The sequence below is a fragment of the Mesoplodon bidens genome (assembly GCF_964165515.1).
Source record: "Mesoplodon bidens genome assembly, chromosome: 5".
NCBI lineage: Eukaryota > Metazoa > Chordata > Mammalia > Artiodactyla > Ziphiidae > Mesoplodon > Mesoplodon bidens.
Window position 1 is genome coordinate 113,066,394 of NC_138161.1, and position 19,871 is coordinate 113,086,264.

At 47.2% G+C, this 19,871-nt stretch overlaps 1 protein-coding gene across 3 annotated transcripts in view; it reads left to right on the plus strand.

Annotated features, from left to right (window-relative positions):
* Nucleotides 1–19,871, plus strand: part of LOC308618126 (protein HEG homolog 1-like) — a 79,635-nt gene that overhangs the window by 4,518 nt on the left and 55,246 nt on the right. The gene's annotated exons all lie outside the window — the stretch shown is intronic.

Sequence of the window (19,871 nt, forward strand, 5' to 3'; positions counted from 1 at the left end):
GAGGAATTTAAATCGATTTGACCAAATCCGTTTGCTCATTCCACAGTATCATGCAGCCTCAGTTTTCTCATGGGTTAAATGGGGTGAGAGTTGCCTAGATCTCTAAGATCCTCTCCAGTGCGTCGTTTTGCTTCCTCTCTTCCTCAGGTTCTTGCTCTTGCCCTTTTTTCGAGAGTAAGGACTAGGAATGAGAGACAGGACGAGGAGGTGGCAGTAGTGGTGGGGACAACCTGCAGAGCAGAGATCTTACAAGAGAAGATGGGGCTGCAAGTCCTTCTACATGTGTAAGACGGTGTTTTATTTGGAGGTCGTGAATTACGCCCTGTTTCTATGCCAATCCATAAGGTTATGGATGCCAGAGGTAGCTACATTCATTAGCAACCAAACTGAAATGAATTGGTGATGTCCTCAATGGGCTCTCCTGGGAGCAGGGCTGCTATTCTGAGGAAGTGTTATGAGTACTTATTCAGTAGGAGGAGACGTCAAATGGTACCCTATTCAGAGGCTGTAAAAGTGTTTTCTTTTAAACTTCTATGCCCTCTTCTGCACACTCATCGTGCATCTCGAGTAGATAGAAACGAAGATGTTTCTGTCCTGTCTTCTCTCTCTTCTTTTGTTGGAGTGTGGTACATGACTCAGTCTGCATCACGTTTGACTGATCTGTAAATCAGAAAATATGTACAGAGCTCTTTCTCTGTGTGAGGAGCTGTGCCAGGTGACGGGGCGGGGGGTGAGGTACAAGTCTGCTGTGCCCCAAGGGAACGTGCAGTCTTGTTGGAGCACAAGATCCAAATGTCTAAAAAGTGAAATGCTGATGCACGAGTGATTCATCGATGAAGAAGTGTCACGAGATCCTACTGACCCAAGGAAAGGTGTGGATGGAGATGGGCTGCAGCATGCAGAGATGGAGAGACAGGTGGGGCCGGCAGCCCAGGGAGACACATTGGGGAGAAGGAAAGAGTTGCTTGGATGTGGATAGACAGAGAGGCGGGTATTGACATCAGCAAAATCCCAAATATTGAAACGCTCAAGATTTTGTAAATGCAGGTTAACAGCCAGGAAGGTGGGGGGAGAGGACTTGGGGAGACTAGTTAGGCTCCAGCATAACTGGAGTCATTAGACGGGACTAGAAAGGAGGATTGGGTCAGATTGGGAAGGCGTCCGTGTTTGTCTCGTGCGCGTTGAGGAGCCCCTGAGGGCTCGTGAGAAAGGAGCAGTATCGTTTTCTTGTTCAGTGTTCATTGTGCTTGGTGCTGGAGCCTCATGGGTGAATCACATACAGATCTGCCCTTGCTACAGCCCAGCAGTAATTTCAGAGATATCAGAGTGCTGGTGGGCAGTATATCGGTACCCTGGGAGGAAAAGGGTGAAAACGGAGCAGGACGAGAATGTAGGGGAGCGGAAATTGAAAGGGAGCGATGCAAGGGCCCAGGCAGGAGGACCTGGTGACCGCCTGGCTGCAGGCGTGATGGGGGTGCGGTGGATGGAGAGGAGCTGGTTTGCACCAGTTGAGGCACCTTCACCATAAAGACTGCAGCCTGTCCCAGTGAAGCCTTCCTTGGCCAGTTGAGAATGCAGAACTGACCTCGGACGAGGTCAGGGCTGATTCAGCCTGGAGGGTGAGCCCCAGCAGCAGGGAACGTCACGGGAGAAGAGGCAGCCAGCTCTGACCGGGTGGAGAACATCCAGCATAGATGGTGAGGAAGAAGCAGTGCCAGGCAAGGGGTCAGGCCGGCCTGAGGGTGCCGTGAGGGCCTGGCAGCTTGGGGGCTGGCTGTGGGTGGGCAGATGATTAGAGTTAGTGCACAGTGTATGCATAAAAGACAATGGTCTTAGGAGCAGAACAGGAATAAAGATGCAGACGTAGAGAATGGACTTGAGGACACGGGGAGGGGGAAGGGTAAGCTGGGACAAAGTGAGAGAGTGGCATGGACAGATATACACTACTAGATGTAAAATGGATAGCTAGTGGGAAGCAGCCGCATAGCACAGGGAGATCAGCTCGGTGCTTTGTGACCACCTAGAGGGGTGGGATAGGGAGGGTGGGAGGGAGGGAGATGCAAGAGGGAGGAGAATGGGGATGGATGTATATGTATAGCTGATTCACTTTGTTACACAGCAGAAACTAACACACCATTGTAAAGCAATTATACTCCAATAAAGATGTTAAAAAAAAAAGCTGATGGTCTGTGAAGGAACGAACGTGTAAGCTAAGGTGTATCTGCTGGGTCTTGTCTCATCTGCGTACTGTCCCAGATGAAAGGAAAAGGGGGATGGGGAGAATGAGGCTGAGGGCAGGCCCCTGGCTTTCGTTCTGAGGATTCGGGGGAGCCTTTAGGAGAGCAGGAAGAAGCCTGTTTACCGTGTGGGAGGTGGCAGATGTTGGTCTCCCTGGGCAAAGTTTAACAGTGACGTGAAAGAGGAAAAAAGTCAGAGACCTAGAACCCTTGATTCCCACCCTCAAACCCCTTGTTGACTCCCAGATGCTCCCATGTCAGGAGCTGGCAACACCATCCACCTAGTTACTTAAAGGAGAAGCCTAAAAGCCACCCTCCATGCTTTTTGTCCTCACCCTCTACATCTTTGTGTGTGTGTGTGTGTGTGTGTGGTTACTCCAGTTGCTTCTGTTTCCAGAATATATCCCGAATCTGCCCTCTTCATCTCCACTGCTCTTTTCTGTTCTCCCTGCATCCACTCATGCTCTCCCTCTACTTCATGCGCCCAGGAGCCAGAGTGTTCTTAAAATGTAATTCAGGTCACCTCACTCTTGGGCTGAGCACCCTCCGACGGCTTTGCCGTTGTGCTGAGATAAAATCACACAAGGCCAGCAGGTCTGACCCTGTTAGCTCTCTGGCCTCTTCTCACTCCTCTCCCCGTCCTAACCCACCAGACTGTTGTTTCTACATGCCCAGCTCCTTCCTGTCCTGGAGACGAGGCACAGGGTGTCCCTGGGCTGTAGTGCAACCAGCCTTGCCGGCAGAGGGAGCAGCCAGTGCAAATGCCCCAAGGCTGGAACGAGCTTGCATGTTTCAGGATGGAGAGAAGGAAGGCCACGGTGACTGGGTCATGTGGGACCAGGAGAAGGTGGTGAGGAGGGCAGACTGTCTCCTAGGCCCCAGGAGGGCTGTTAAGCAGAGGAGTGATGTGGAGAATAGACTGTGGGAAGCCAGGGCTAGTTGAGGGCCTGACACGTGGTAAGTACTCACGGATTTGTGGAATAAATGATTGCTTCAGATGTGAGAGTGGGAGGTGGGAAGAGGGATGCATGCTTGCAGTACTGTCTCTGTGACAGAGCTGTCCTCACATTCCTGGATCAGCAAAACACAGGGTCGGCAAGCCAACACCTCCCTCCTGCTTTACCCCCCAGTGCAGTAGGACAGTGGACTGGACAGTCTTCTCCAGGGCAGGGAGAGGGCAGAGGGGCTGCTGGTGGAGCAGAGAGGCCTGCATCCTTGCTGTGGGGTGGGGTGTGGTCGGGGTCCGTGGCTGGGGAGCTGCTGTGGCGGAATCCCTGGAGACAAGGGTTTGGTTGCACGTTTCGGGAGTGTTCGCCTTTTGCTTATTGTGTTCCCGCTTCCCTTGTTGGCCCAGGAGCGGTCAGAGGGTGAGGATGCTTCTCCCTCATCAGGCAGGGGCCCCTCCTCCCTGACATTTGTTTCCCCTGCCAGAGCAGGGACCCTCAGGCCAGAGATGCCTGGCTTGCTGTCAGTCAACAGTGAGGTCACGAGGTGACATTTTTAACTTAGGCTCAGGATAAAGTGCTATAGCATTCGGTACTTCCAAGCTGCATGGTTGTCTTTCCTTTTTAAATGTTTTTTTTTTTCCTGATTATAAGAGTTAATATATGTTTATCATATAACATTTGGAAGTTATAGAGAAGTAAAAGCAACAAATAAATTATCACCTATATTCCAACTACTAGAAGTGTATTAAAATATTAGCAATTGTTATTATTTCTCATTTACATGGAATATAAAGTTATCTAACTATCCATTTATCTATCTACATATCAATCCATGTGTATAGCCGTATGAATATCCAGAATAGATATTATTCCACTATATGGTAACTTTTTTCTAGCTATTTCTTTATTGGATATGTAGACTGTTTTCAGTTTTTCATTGTCATAAATAATGCTGTGACTAAATATCTTTTTTTTTTTTTTTTTTTTTTTTTTTTTTTGCGGTACGCGGGCCTCTCACTGTTGTGGCCTCTCCCGTTGCGGAGCACAGGCTCTGGACGGGCAGGCTCAGCGGCCATGGCTCACGGGCCCAGCCACTCCGTGGCATGTGGGATCCTCCCAAACTGGGGCACGAACCCGCATCCCCTGCATCGGCAGGCAGACTGTCAACCACTGCGCCACCAGGGAAGCCCGTGACTAAATATCTTTGTGCAAAGATTTTTATATTTATATTTGATTATTTGCTGAATGTTAATTCCTGGATGTGGACATTTTAAGATTCTTGGCAGTACTGCCAAATGGCCCCTTTGAATTGTACCAAATTATACTTTCACCAGCAAGTTGAGGAGATGTTTCTGTGGGTGACTGACTGTGCAAGGCATCTGACAAGCAGGAAGTTTGGTGGATGCTGCTGAAGGAAGTGGGTCCCTCCAGAACAGGCTGGCAAGCTGTCCACCACGCTGTGTCCAGGGAGCCTGCATCTGGGAAGGGAGGTAGCCTAGCACAGTGCCTTGGCTAAGTGACCAGGCGGAAGGGAAATACAGTATTTTAGAAGGAACTAGAATACAGAATTGGGGATGGGGCAAGAGAATGCCACAGGGACTTTGCATCATTCTAAATTAGAGTCATTTCATTGGCAATAATTGATCCCTTAAATTGTGGAGTACTGGGCAAAATTAGTGTTTTGTTTGGGGTCTATAAGAGCACTTTGAGAATTCTCTTTACGTTCAGAAAATCCTACATCCTCAGGATTAGAAAGGACCTTAGAAGATCCATCTTTATTCATTAAATGATAGGCTTATGTCCAAACTAAGGAGGAAAAAGAAGACTCTCCATTTCGTTTTAGGGCTCTCACTCTTTTGCCTCATCTACCCTGGTTGATTTCCAGCCAAAGTCGGTAGTTTCACTTTGTGCTCAGAAACTTTTGGTCTCTTTGTTCAGGGTGTGATGCAAGATGTGAGGTCCCCTTAGATTGGGAGATTATCGGACAAAGCCAGTTGCATCCAGCGAGTGATGGGATGGCTGCAGCTCATAGACGTAGGTACATCCTGGAAAGGTTCTAGAAACGAGTGAAGCAGTTTCACAACCGTCACAGTGACAGAGCTGCACTTGGGGGTAGAAATGGTGCTCCAGCAACTGGAGTGGCTGGAGGTGAAAACCGGTCCAAAAGGTCCAGGGTCAAGTTTTGGCTCTGCCACTTAGTCACCATGTGACTTTGGGCATATCACTTCCCCCCGGGCCTCCATTTCTTTATGAAATGATGGTCCATCACCTGCTGAAAGTTACCTTTCTGAGAGGGCCCATCTTTATCCTGTGAACACCTCTCGACTTCCCTGATGCTGGTATAAAATGTGAGGAGATTCAACACCAGGCTTCTCAGCTTGAGGTCCAGGAGCTTTCCGAGCCTGTGTGAGGGACAGGGAAGGGCCGCGTGGTGGCTCCGAACGTGCACTTGTGAGCCCACTAGACCTGCAGCTCCTTGGGAGGAAGCAGTAGATTTTATCCCTCTTTGTACCCTAGTGCCCAGCACAGGCCCTGTCCAGCCTGCGGTCACCACTGCCCGGGTACTACTGCAAAAGCACCTGCACCACCACGTGATCGAGGGCTCCTGGTACAAGATCTCTTAAGGAGCCAGCAAGGCTACAGAGGCTGTTCAAAATGCACACATTGTTTTTGAGCTATTTTTTGGTTTGGGGCATGTGAACTTCATGCCATGTGAGTGTGTGAGGAAAGCTGGCAGGTCAGATGGTGTAGGAAGCAGGCAGGGCTCTGTGTTCCCAGTTCCTGGAGTTGCTGGGAGCTCTGGAGGGGAGGCTCTCAACTCACTGGAGACCCTGAATAACAGCAGGCCCCACCTCTCTGGGCTGGGAGGGAGCTGGGCTGCTGGAGGCAAGGACGTGGATTTGATAAGTTTGACAAGTTTCTGCTCGATGTCTTTGATAAGTTGGGAGACGAAGACCAGGGAGGAGGACCAGGGAGGAAGACCAGGGAGGAAGACGGGTGACGAGAAGAGGGCAGAGGCCAAGGTCAAGCTCTCCAGCTGGCCCTGCGCCATCCTGGGCGTCTGAACTGAGGCGGTCGGTCGCATTGGAGGAAGGAGTTGCAAGGATATGGAAGAGAGACACCTGGTTGTAATCTGGTGGGATTTTTGTTCTTTGGGCAAGGTCGTGACTAGTGATGACCATACGTTAGGCTAGTATTGAAAACCACTGCATTTTCCTTCCCCGGGTGGTAGGAGGAGATGGATGCAACTTCAATGTAGGGATGAGTGTCACTCCTATAGCCTCTGGGGCCACCAGGACATTTGTTGATGCCATGGGTGAGACTTTCTGGGATCATCTTTTGCCGGGTGTGGATGAGAGCCCTCCTGGCCTTGCAGTCACAGACCTGGGGAGGTCCTGGCTGGGGGGTCAGATAGCCTCAGTCCGAATCCTAACAGTGCCACCGGCCAGCTGTGGGACCCTGGTAGGTTATTCAGCCTCTCTGCGCCTTCAGGTTCTCATCTGTCAAATGGGCTATTAATAGGCCCCTGCTCAGGGAGTATAGTATCGTAATCCCCTGTGGAGCAGATTGCGAGGTGCCTGAGCAGGAGAGCTCTATAAATACTGGCCACAATGACTCTCCTGAAACCAGTGTCTATTAATACTGACCATTGTATTGGTGACAATGCACCCTTCACCTCCAAGCTCATTGGCCAGGGGACAAGTTCTGAATGTAAAGAGCTCAAGGCCACCTTCCAAGGACCTCTGTTACCTAGTCCGCTCTCACCCTGGACCCCTGCCAACTTCACCTGTGGTCTTCTAGAACTCTCTCTCTCTTAGCTTCAGAGAAAAGAGCAAGATTTGAAGTCAGAAAAACTCAGTGCCACAGCCCTTGCCTATATAATCATCTGAGGAGACCTAGTTAACACACGTGAAGCAATTAGGATTCAACAAAAACAGAATATGAGGTATATGTGACTCCAAAAGAATAAGCCTTTGAAAATCAGTCATAGTTGGACCTCTGTGGCCAATGACTGTTCCCCTCCAGGTCAGAACCTTTGGAGGTTATTGACACGCCTCCAAAGTGTTTGAAGGAGTTGGGAGCTACCTTTAGAACCAGTGTGGGGGGCACAAGCGACTCACTGCTGAATTTTTGCCGTTAAACCTCCTCCTGGATCCAAAATGCGTTCACTCATCTTGATCGTCTTCATCAGTCGCTAGATTGGGCTTTGAATTTGTGTCTGTGTCCAAAATAATCTAAACGCCTTATCAAAGGGTGAAAAAATTGTCGTTATCCAGGAAACTCAAGAGAATAATATTCTGCAGGCTCTGTTGAAAATCAGAGATTTTTAGAAAACAGCTCGAGCAATGACAGCATTATTGGAATAAGTGTGGTCTTGATGGGACCTCCTTGAAGGGGATCAGACTCACTGGGTAGGTGAATTCTTATGGTTTGCTAGGAATTATTATTATTATTATTATTATTATTATTTTTTTTTTTTTTGCGGTACGCGGACCTCTCACTGCTGTGGTCCCTCCCGTCGCGGAGCACAGGCTCCGGACGCGCAGGCCCAGCGGCCACGGCTCACGGGCCCAGCCGCTCCGCAGCACGTGGGATCCTCCCAGAGCGGGGCACGAACCCACGTCCCCTGCATCGGCAGGCGGACTCCCAACCACTGTGCCACCAGGGAAGCCCTAGGAATTATTTATAGTATAGTTGGGCCTTGTGGTAATGGAATGCCGCTGGCAGAGCTGGGAAGACGGATGCCAGTGGTGGCTCAAGGGCTCTGACGGGGTCAGAGGACTTCTGCTCTTAACCCCTTTGCTTTCTAGGTATGTGGCACTGGGCAGCTGCCTAACATCTCTGGGTCTTCCTTTCGTTACGTTAAAAATGAAGATGATAATGTCTATTCTGCTTCCTTAACAAGGCTTTTGAGGAGAAGCAGATATAATTATGACTGTGAAAACACGTTTAAATGTAGACATAGCAAGTGATGAGTTATAATACAATGAACTGACTGTGACCTTGGGCAAGCTGTTTCATCTCTGAGCCAACTTCCATATCTGTAAAATGGAGAGGATACCAGTTGTGTCCACCTCACAGTGTTGTTGTAGGGGTGAAATGAATCAATCCACATGGACGAGCTTTGTAAACATGCATGTGCCTTGTATGGGTTAGTAATTAATGCTCCCCTGGAACACATCGGGCGGTATCATTACTCCAAGTGAGGTGGGGCTCTATGGAGAAGGTAGATGCAGGAGGTGAGAAGAAAGTGGGAGAACATTCTAGGAAATCTCAGTGGCCTTTTTCAAGCCTCCTTCTCTTTGCCCTCTCAGCTGGCTCTGGCTAAATAGCTCCTTCCCATCTCTGCCCCGCCCACCAAATGGGATGTTCCTCACAGCTCTGCCCTTGGCCTTCTCCCTCCAACTCAGTGAAGTGAACATTTATTGAGCATCTCCTGTGAGCCACAGTCTCTCATAAGGGACACAGAAATGGGATCAAGTAAGTTATAATTGTATAACAAGGTAAAACAGTAGTGTTGAGGGAGAGAGTTGTCTCTGGGAAGGCTTCCTGGAGGTGGTGGCCTCTGAGCTGGGCGTGAGAAATTAGTCAGATTTTGCCAGAAGGCCCAGGGGAAGGAAGCAGGGCACTCTAGGTAGGAGGACTGCAGGAGGGAAGGCATGGAGGGAAGACAGCAGGGCTTCACCTATTTTCTCTGAGGGGGAGAGCCTCCTCTTTCTTCTCTGCCGAAACCCAGTTCCAAGCCTTCAGCCACCAGTCAGACGTTGACACATTCGTTTATCCTGCTTCACTTTCAACAGCACAGATAGCGGTTATAAACGCAGATGTGTCTCCCTTTCCTCCCCTAGACCCGACCACCCTTTGCCTGATAATGGTCCTGTTAATCTCTCCATTGCACATTCAAAACCTCCCTCATCTTTGTCTCATTGCCTTTTCTCACTCACAGGTAATAAGTGTGGACTCTTCCCTCCCTTCTTTCCTCCCATCCTTACTTCCTCCCTTTCTTCCTTCCTCCTCCTAAATCCCATCACTTGTTAATCAGATGGAATTAAGTACACATAATTCCATTTGGACAGTGGGTGACCTAGGCTGTCAAGGTGTGTCACCCCATTTGGGTTGTGAAGCCGCAGTGTGGACCCCGGAGTCCCTTGGAGGTCATCCTGGAAGCACACCAGGAGGTCCTCCTCAGCCCTTTCCTGCTTTCCCTTTCATAAGCTGTCTTTGTTTTGCTCCTTCCTTTCCTATCCTTCATTCTTTATTTCTGGCTTTTTAAATTGATCTTTGGAGCCAGACAGACCTGGGTTGATACCAAGTGCTACTGTTTGCCGTGCAACCTTGGCCAATTTACTTATCTCACTATACCTCAGTGTCCTTATCAGAAAATAAGGATAATAATGGTGCCTACCTCCCAGGATTGCCAAGAGGATTAACTGGGACAGTCCCTGTGAAATGCTGAGCACGTGCCTGCAGGGAGCAAGTGCTCCCCTCATTTGGGCTGCCATAATAATAGCCAATCATTACCCTACTCTGGTGGGCATCTTTTTAAAAAAACATTCTCCCTAGCTTTACTTCTCCCTCCCTCTGTAAGTTTCTCCCTTTTGTTTTATTTCTCTTTTCAGCCCCCTTCCTTTCTTCTCCCTCTATTTTATCTTTTTTCTTCACTGGCTATGGCATACAACTGATTTTTTAAATATTGGTTATGTTTGAATCGAGTGTCATGTTTCCCAATCTTAATTTTAAAAGGCTATCAGTAAACCTTTAATGTATCTTGTGAAATAGATTTCACTTAAACCCCTGCGGGCTCCTGGCGTTCCCACGCTGAGCCCCCCCGCCCGACCCCCATCCCCCATCCCCCGTCCCTTGAGAGGCAGTGACCTTGGCGACCACCTTCCTCCCCTTCCCCAGTCCAGGCCTCAACATCGGTCCAATGTGTACATTTTCTAATGCTGTAAACTTTCCAGGCAGATGATGCTTCTCTGGTTTCCTTCAAGTCCTGGGCCACTTCTCACAAGTCAGTGGAGTAAATGGACCCCAGAATGTGTAAAGGCACCGGCGTCTGGCTCAGTTCGCCCGCCGCCCCGGTAGCGGCGCTTCCTGCCCCCTCCCCACGCCTCTCCCCCTTCCTCCTCGGAACCAGGATGTTTTCCTTGCCTCTTTATTGTTTCACTAACCTGGCAGGCCTCCTTTGGTGGAGCCCTGCCACCAGGCTTCCTCTTTGGGTGTGAGCGAATGTCAGGGTGACCTCGCGGGAGGCAGGGAGGCTGGCTCCCCGGGCTCCCCCCCCCCCACCAACCCCGACCTTCACCTCTGGCGCCGCTTTCTTCAGCCTCTTTCTCAAAACTGCCTCTTTGCTAAGGAGCCTCTTCTTCCTCCCCTCCATGGGTGTTTATTTTTCAGAGGGTAAGAGGGGCAAAGAAAACCGAGGCACAAGGTGTAGGCCCCCCACAGAAAGCCTTTTTGTTGACTTATTTAATTGAATGGGAATCTTCTGACCTTTGACCCTAGGGCTGTTTCTCCAGGTCTTTTTTTCCCCCTCAAACCTATAGAATTATTTTTAAAGCAAGGAGCATGAGGTCACACCAAGGTCCTTCATCTTTCTTTCCTTCCTGGATAGGCAGCCTCTTTCCTTAGTGCCCCTGAGGCCGCCTCAGGGGTGATTCCCTTTCTGGAAGCCTGACCCCAGACCCAGGGGCTCCAGGTCAGCCGACTCTGGGTCATGGCTCAGCCTTTGTCCTGGAGGATGGTCATCTGGACGAAAGCTGACTCTCTCACGGGGAGGGGAGGATAATGTGCCTTGTAGACTTCATGCTTTTCATTACGAGGGGCTGTTCCAGGGGAATCTTTTTAAAAATCACATCATCGGAGTTTAAGTCCAAACACTTCTCAATGTGTATGTTTTTTCTTGGGGCCGCTCCTTTCAGGGTAAGAACAAGGAAGGAAACGAAACTCCCCGAGAGCCCTGGACAGTCCAGATCGAGAGCCGAGTCTTTTGTTCACACAAACTCATTTGGCTCCTAAATGTCCTCCACCCAGAATCATTACATCCGCAGCAGCGTTTCAAAACACTGCCCAGAGTGGCCGAGCTGAGTAGGCGGCTGCCTTTCTGGTGAGATTGCAGCCACCCTCCCCCCAAGCGCCCAAGGTTCCTGCCTGCCCCCAAATATCCTGCCGCTGGCCATCTGGCCTGAAATCCCCCTCATTTGGAGGATTCCTGGGGTGCAGACAGTGAGGCCATGAGGGCTCTGCTATGGAAGGCCGGGGGTGTTTGGAGGAGGGGGCGGCAGCTGGGGGAGGGAGGATGGGATTCTGGTCTTAGCCCTGCGCCTTCCAGACTCCCCGGGCGCCCCCTCTGCCTTGCTGGGCCACTTCCTACACTCCAGCAGCATCATAGGGATTTATTTCCGTGGTTCAGCCCTCTTGGAAGCAGGAAGCTCCTTGGAGCAGATTCCACCATGTCTTGTGTGTGGTTGATGCTCAGTAAATATATGTATTTTTTATTGTGGTAAAATATATGTAATGTAACATTTTTACCGCTTTAAGTGTACAATTCACTGGCCTTGATTACATTCACAATGTTATACAAGCATCACCACCACCCATTTCCAGAACTTTTTCATTTTCCAAATAGAAACTCATTAATAATTCCCCATTCCTCCCTCCCTCCAGCCCCTGCTAACCTCTATTCTACTTTCTGTCTCTATGACTTTACCTATTCTAGGCACCTCAGATAAGTGGAATTATGTAATATTTTTCCTTTTGCGTTTGGCTCATTTCACTTACCATAATGTTTTCAAGGTTCACCCATGTTGTAACATGTGTCGGAATTTCCTTCCCTTGTAAGGCTGAATAATATTCCATTGTATGCATATACCACATTTTGTTTATCCATCTACCCGTTGACGGGCACTTGGGTTGCTTCCACCTTTTGGCTATTGTGAATAATGCTGCTATGAACATGGGTGTACAAGTCTCTGATTCCCTGCTGTATATATGCCTAGCAGTGGAATTGCCGGAACATCTGGTAATTCTATGTCTCAGTTTTTGAGGAACCACCAAAATGTTTTCCACAGGAGCTGCATCATTTTATATTCCCACCAGCAAAGCGCTAAGGTTCCAATTTCTCCACATCCTTGCTAACACTTCTTATTTTTCTTTTTTTTGATAATAGCTATCCTAATGAGTGTGAAAGTGACCATTAAAAAAAAATTTATAAATGCCACTCACTGACCACATGGTGGATTTGGAACTGTTACTACCCCTTTGGGCCCCAGTCCTGTCATGTGAGGGTCAGAGTAGTTGGTTGCTGGGGTCCCTAAGGACAGAGGTCACCTCTGGAAAGGGATGGGGGCACCACAGACAACCCAGCCGATTTCCCAACTCTGCCCAGAATGAATGATGCAAAGCCCTGTGGGTGCTAGCTAGCGAAGCAGGCCACACACACCATACATTAGTTTGAGAAGAGCTGGCTGAGCTTGTCTCTTGGTCCATACTGGTGTCCATGTGGGTGTGTTAATTGGGAAAGACACTGGAATGAAAGAGCTGGCCTCTAGTCTCTGCTCTGCCGCTTATTTTCTGGGTTATTCTGGGCAAGTGACCTCAGTACTGAGCCTCAGTCAGTTTTTTCTTCTATAAAATGGTGCAAGAATTCCTATCCTACCTGCCACTCAGAATGTCAGGATCTAACAGGATAACTTAGCCCCCCCCGAAATTATCCTGTAAAAAGTGCTTTGCAGACTGTGAACGTGTGGGATTTCTTAAGTTCATCTCTGAGAATAGGAGCCTAATTTCCTTCTCCCTTAAAGTTCCTATGAACAGTAGCCTCCTCCTCTTGTAGTTTCTACATCCATCACCCCAAAGAGATTAAAAAGAAAGGGGGGGGGGTTACAGTCTCTCTATCTTTTTAAAGTCTCTTTTCTTCCCTCCCTGTGTGAGCAATTGAATTTTAGGAAAATCTTTTAAAATTACAAAGAAACCTGCTATCATAGTTCTAAGATACAGCCGTGCAGATTCAAGGCACCCAGCTCCACAGCACTCTGAAGAGTGTTTCCAAAGTTGAGGATCCCAGGAAAGCTCCAAGGGGTGGGGGGACAGGAATGGGGAATTCCACAGCTAGGGGTCAGTGTCTTACTGACCTTCCAGAGCCTCTCCCTCGTGAACCTTAACCCCTAGCCATCTGACCATCTGCCATCTCCCAAGCGACACTTGGGAAAGTCCTGGGGACTTAGGTCGACTCATCTCTGGACTTTTTGCAGGCCTGGTGTCCATGGCCTCTCTCTGCTGTATCTCTGCATGCACAGCCTTCCTGACTCCTACTTTTAATGTCATCCTATCCTTCCCTTGTCATCCGTGTGTCTTTCACTGGCTCTCGTCCTGCCGCCAAATTCAAGTTTTCCCCTCAATTCAGTCCTTGACCCCTACTTTCCCCTTCATCTGCCACCTCTTTGTCCTTTCTCCTGATCAATAGCCCACATCTTAATTGCCCGTCAGACATTTCCACCTGGAAGTTATAACATCACCCCAAACTTCATATTTTGAAAACAGACTTTTCTTCTCCCATAAATTCATTCTCCATCCAGGCACTACTTCTTTGTTATCATTCTTTTCATTACCCGTGAAATTCATCTCTGAGTTAGAAGCTAATTTAGAAGTCCTCTTGCTCAGTCTTCCAGCTAATAACATGCAGCTGCTGTCAAGCCAAGTCTGTCCGATTCCAAAGCCCACGTGACAGGCACCATCTCGTTCCTCTTAGAAACAGGGAGTGCAGTGGGCTTTAAGGCTGAAGGTTGGAGGCTGGTGAGACTTTCTTTGGCCCTGCTCATTGGTTAGTGCCTTGGAGGCCCCGTGTCACCGAATAAGTGGGGGTGTGATGGAAGGGGACCTGGGTTCAGATTCTTTTCTCTCTGCTGTTGAGCCTGTGACCTTGAACAATCAATCTTTCTGCCCCTCAGTCTCTCCATGTGCCATGACATCTACTTGACCAGCTGTCACGTGCATCAAATGAGATAACACAGGTGAAAGCACCTAGCACTGGGTAGTGAGATCTGAATCTAAATGGAGGGAAACAAAGTGCTTGTGCTTCAACACTGTGCCCCAGAAGCGAGAGTGTAGCTGGCGGCATTTGACTTGGGGCCGCGGCAGCGGTAGATGGTGCAGCATGGGGGCGGCCGGGCCGCCGGGAAGAAGTTGCCTCTTTGGATGACGGCACACTCCCCGCAAACACCCACTACACTGCTCAGGAACAATGCAAGCTGAAAAACCCCAAATCATGGGGTGGGTGGCGAGGAGTTGACTCTGTAGCAGCTGCTAATTAGGAAATCCCACTCCTGGGCCATGCATCCCTGATGTTGTTGGTTCACAAACAGATGTTTTGGAACATTAAGACATTACAGAAATGGAAGTTGTCAACTTGGAAAAAAAAAAAAAACAGGCAAAGCAGTAAAACTCTCTTGTTAATTTAATCTCCATTCATGGTACAAGGGAAAGTGATGGCCTGACACAGGTGGCTGAGTGCAGAGGGAAGGATGGTATTTCCAGCTCAAAAGACACCTGGGAAATTGGGACATCTAAACTCCAGTATGAGGCTGGTCGGTGTGGCTCAGTTGCCACGGGATGTGAGTGGGGCTTGAGCAATTGCCTCTGACCCTCTGGGGAGAGGGATGGATGAGGTGAGGAGTGCCAGCCTCCCCTGAGCCTCGGGACACCCCTTCCTAACCCCCAAGGCTGCCCCTGAGTGTCTGGTGTTACACAGCCTCTTCTCACTGCCCGGCTGGCCCAGGCTCCACAGCCTTTCCGCAGCCCCTTTCTTGAGGGCCAATTTCTCTTCTCCACAAAGAGGAAGAGCAGGTTCCCCGATACCTTCCCCTGCATGTGGTAGGTCCCTGTCCAGTCCTGTGCACTTTACTCTGAATTGCTCTCCCGCTCAGGGTTTACACCTGTGCTGAATAGGGAGCCATACCACAAACAAAATTCAACCACAGGAGCCCTAAACAACTCAGGGCTTCTGCAAGGACTTGTCCTTGGACTTCAGTAAATATTTTAGCGTTTGACTCATTGTTCTTCCTGAGGTACAGCCTGGAATGGTGTAAAGCACTTGATGTTCACAATCAAACAAGACCTTGAACGGCAGAGAGTGTGGCCTGGGGTGCTGCCTGCCCCAGCCTGCGTGGTTTGTTAATCCCTTTTCTGAGGAACAGTTCATACGCAATCAAAGGAATAGAGGCATATCCAGAGCTAAACAGGGGCCAGTGGGATACTGTTCTTTTGGAATCCCAGGCCAGTGACATCAGGGGCTTGTCCTGTAAAATTTAATTTTTATTTTTATCAAACTTATGCATGCTTTAAAGATCAAATATGTTTTATAAGGCTATTATAAAAACCCTGACCACTCCTACCATTGTCATTTTCTGCTTCCCACTTTCAGCCCTTTCAACTGATTCTCTTAGGAATTATGTCCATATCTCTAAATAACATGCTATGTTACTGTGTATTGTTTTTTTTTTTTTTTTTTGGTTTTGGTTTTAGGCAATGTTCATTGATTTCTCTCAATGGAAATTTTATATCATTCCAAGCTCTACCACTTTTATTCTTTAGGGTCAGCTTGAGGAACTTTAAAGTGCATTTTGGACACAGCTTAAAGTTACCTTCTCCAATACAACTTGATTCTGACCATCCCCTCCCAACTTATGTGCTATTGTTATCCAAGATTTGCTGTCTTGTTTTCTTTCTTTTTTTTTTAAATTAAATTTTATTTATTTTTGGCTGTGTTGCGTCTTCATTGCTGCGTGTGGACTTTAGTTGTGGCGAGCAGGGGGCTACTCTTCGTTGCGGTGCTCGGGCTTCTCATTGTGGTAGCTTCTCTTGTTGCAGAGCACGGGCTCTAGGCACGTGGGCTTTAGTAGTTGTGGTACGCGGGCTCAGTAGTTGTGGCTTGCAGGCTTCAGTAGTTGTGGCTCGTGGGGTCTAGAGCGCAGGCTCAGTAGTTGTGGCTCACGGGCTTAGTTGCTCTGCGGCATGTGGGATCTTCCTGGACCAGGGCTTGAACCCATGTCCCCTGCATTGGCAGGCGGATTCTTAGCCCTGCACCACCAGGGAAGTCCGCCATTACCTTTTTGAATATAGCCATTTCTCCTTTTTCTCATTTCTCCTCCTAGAACTCCAATTAGATATATGTTGGACTTTCTCACTCTATCTTCCTTGTCTCGTCACCCCTTTTTCATAGTTTCTATATTTTCATATCATCTCAGCATTCTCTTGTCATCTGTCTTGTAATTCTTAATTCTCTTTTCAGCCGTATCTAATCTGCTGTTAAGTTTCCTAATTTTAATTATTATTATTTTTTCAATTCTAGAGTTTCCATTCAGATTTCTTTCATATTTTTTGGCCATTATGTATAGTCTCTTCTTCTCTCATTTTCAATTTCTTCTTATTTCTTTTCATGGAGTTTTGTTTACCTACATTCTTTGTCTGATAATTCTAGTAGTTGAAGTCTTTGCTTGTCTAGTTTGCTGACTTTTGCCTACAGATGCCTTTTTCTTGTTTATTTTGTGATTTTTTTTTTACTGTGATCTCTTATTCCTTAGGATTTTATCAGTAAATAATAAAATTGGATTGAAGGTATGTTTATCTAGAGAGAATTCACATTTGTTTCTGCCAAGTACCCAGAGGCACTGTATATCAGGACCACTTTTCCTCCCCAGTAACAGAATATGCGTGTGTGTGTGTGTGTGTGGTTTGAGATATAATTTATATACCATAAAATTCAGCCTTTTAAAGTACAGGCATACCTCAGAGATATTGTGGGTTCAATTCCAGACCACTGCAATAAAGCGAATATCACAATAAAGCAAGTCACACGAAATTTTTGGTTTCCTAGTGCATATAAAAGTTATGTTTAAACCATACTGTAGTATGTTAAGTATGCAATAGCATTATGTCTAAAAGATGCAATGTACGTATCTTAGTTAAAAATAATGCTGTTGGTACCAGTAGACTTGCTTGATACAGGGTTACCACAAACTTTGAATTTGTAAAAAATGCAGTATATGTGAGGCACAATAAAATGAGGTATGCCTGTGTATAATTCACTGGTTTTTAGTGTATTCACAAGGTTCAGGACTACTTTTTAAAAAAATTTTAATTTTATTGGTGTATAGTTGATTTACAGTGTTGTTAGTTTCAGGTGTACAGCAAAGTGATTCAGTTATACATATACATATATTCATTCTTTTTTAGATTCTTTTATCTTATAGGTTATCACAGAATACTGAGTTGAGTTCCCTGTGCTATACAGTTGTCCTTGTTGGCTACCTATCTTATACATAGTAGTGTGTGTATGTTCATCCCAAGCTCCTGATTTATCCCTCCCCCCTACGTTTCCCCTTTGACAACCATAAGTTTGTTTTCGATATCTGTAAGACTGTTCGTTTTGTAAATAAGTACATTTGTATTATTTTTTAAAAATTAGATTCTAGGACTTCCCTGGCGATCAGTGGTTAAGACTCTGCACTTCCAGTGCAGTGGAGGCAGGTTCGATCCCTGGTCAGGGAACTAAGATCCCACATGCTGTGAGGCATGACCAAAAAAAAAATTAGATTCCACATATGAGTGATATCGTATGATATTTGTCTTTCTCTGTCTGACTTACTTCACTTAGTATGGTAATCTCTATAGGACCACTTTAAAACACACCCTTGACTTGAGGTTTAGACCACACAGGTATTGTGACTATGTGCTGCACCCCCATATGAGGGCTAGCTTTATGGTTATAAATTCTTGAGGGAGAGTTATTTTTCCAGATTCCCTTGCTGTCCTCTTCTGCAAGGCAGGTTTGTTTCTATTTGCCTTACATCCAAGGTATAGCCCTGGTCCTAACTTCATATAGGTGTTTCCTCTCAGACTGCCTCCTTAAGAATTTTGTCTCTTATCTCTTGCATCCCTGTGGCCATCAGAACAGAAGTTCAAGGTCACAAATATTGAGCAGGTGCCAGGGCAGCTGCCAGCTTCAGAGTTAGCTCAACTCTCTGAATTCCAACTCTCAGTTCATTTTTGACCCCACAAGATTTGTGTGCCAACTCAGCAATGCATTTAGAAGTTTTTTTTTTTTTTTTTAAATTTTATTCAGCATTTTTAGTTGTTGTTAGTGCAGGGCTATTCAGGATACTGCAGGACTATTGTCTACCTTTTAGTTTTGTTTATAGAGTGCATTTTTCCTGCCTTCCATTTTTAGTCAGCCCTCCAGGGAGACAATATGGTTCAGTGCTAACCATGTCCTGTCTTCATGTGGCCATTCTTTTCCTTTTGAAGACTGGAATTCCCTGAGCTGACTGGATCTTGGGATATCCATCCTTTGTTCCCTGAAGAAGGGGACGTGGCTGCTTCCAGAGGCCCAGCCATGCTTACCATTGGCCACATCTCACACTCATCTTGAGGCTGTAATAGAGCTAAATCCATTTCCTTCCCTTTGCTCATGGCTTACCAGTTTTGGAGCATGGGTTTTAAGTCCCTTCTGCCTCCCCACAGTCACTTTTTTTCTGGCTTCTTTTGAGAATAACTTCCTCATTGTGCCAAGTTGACCAAGAGGGTAGGGGAGGCATCCTCAAATCCTTTCCCTTCCTCTTTGGAGGCCAGCTTGCCTTTGCAGCTCAGAGAGGAAGAACAAAGGTTACATGCTGTCCATAACCCCAGAGTCCCAAGTTGAACTTGTGGACTTGGTGGCTGCCCCAGAAACACCCCTCTACATCCCATTTCTAGCTGATTGTGGACCTTGCCTGTCTGGGCCTGGGCCCCAGAGGAGCCCAGATGCCTAGGAAGCTCCCTCCTCCTTAGGAAGCCTCTGTTAATTATCACTTACAGGAAACAGAATAGGAAGCATGAAAACAGTAATTCTCAAGGGGCTTGGGGAGGAAATGATTCCCTTAGGAAAGTTTGTCAGAATCTCTTTACGGAAGAATTTATAATCACCACCCCTCCAGCTCCAGTAAGTGAGGCACTGCTTCAGGTTGGAGTGGACCAGCGTGGGGACAGTGTTGAGAACCATTGCTCTAGAATTGCACTGTCCATATAGCAGCCACTAGCCACATGTGGCTAGCATGCTCCTGAAGTGTGGCCAGCAAGATACTCTCTGGATTTTAAAGGTTTAATACCAAAACAAGAATGCAAAATATCTCAGTAATTTTTATATCAATTGCATATTGAAGTACCATTTTGAATATGTTGGAGTAAATAAAATATTTATTAAAGTTAATTTCACCCATTTCTTTTTACTTTTAAAAATGTGGCTACTGCAGAATTTCAAGTTAGCTATGTGGCTTGCATTTGTGGCTCACTTTATACATCTCTTGGACAGGGCTGATCTAGAAGATAACTTGCTCCTTTGGGATTGTGTGTGTGTGTGGTGTGCGCACCCATGTGCGTATGATATTTTGAGTTGAACTGTAGGTTCTGCCTGCAGCCTTTACTGGTCCGATGGTTGGCCATTTTTGCCTGACTCGTATAGATAGAAGTGACTTCATTCATCCCTGCGGAGCTTTCTCAGCAGCCCCCGATCCTAAGCAGAAAGAACAATATCATTCCCAAATGGGAAAATAAAAATGGGTTTTTTCAAGGACCCATGTGATCAGCAATAACTTCAGATTGGTCTCTTTCTATCAATTTTCCTCACTTATTCCACTCATTATCAAATTTAACC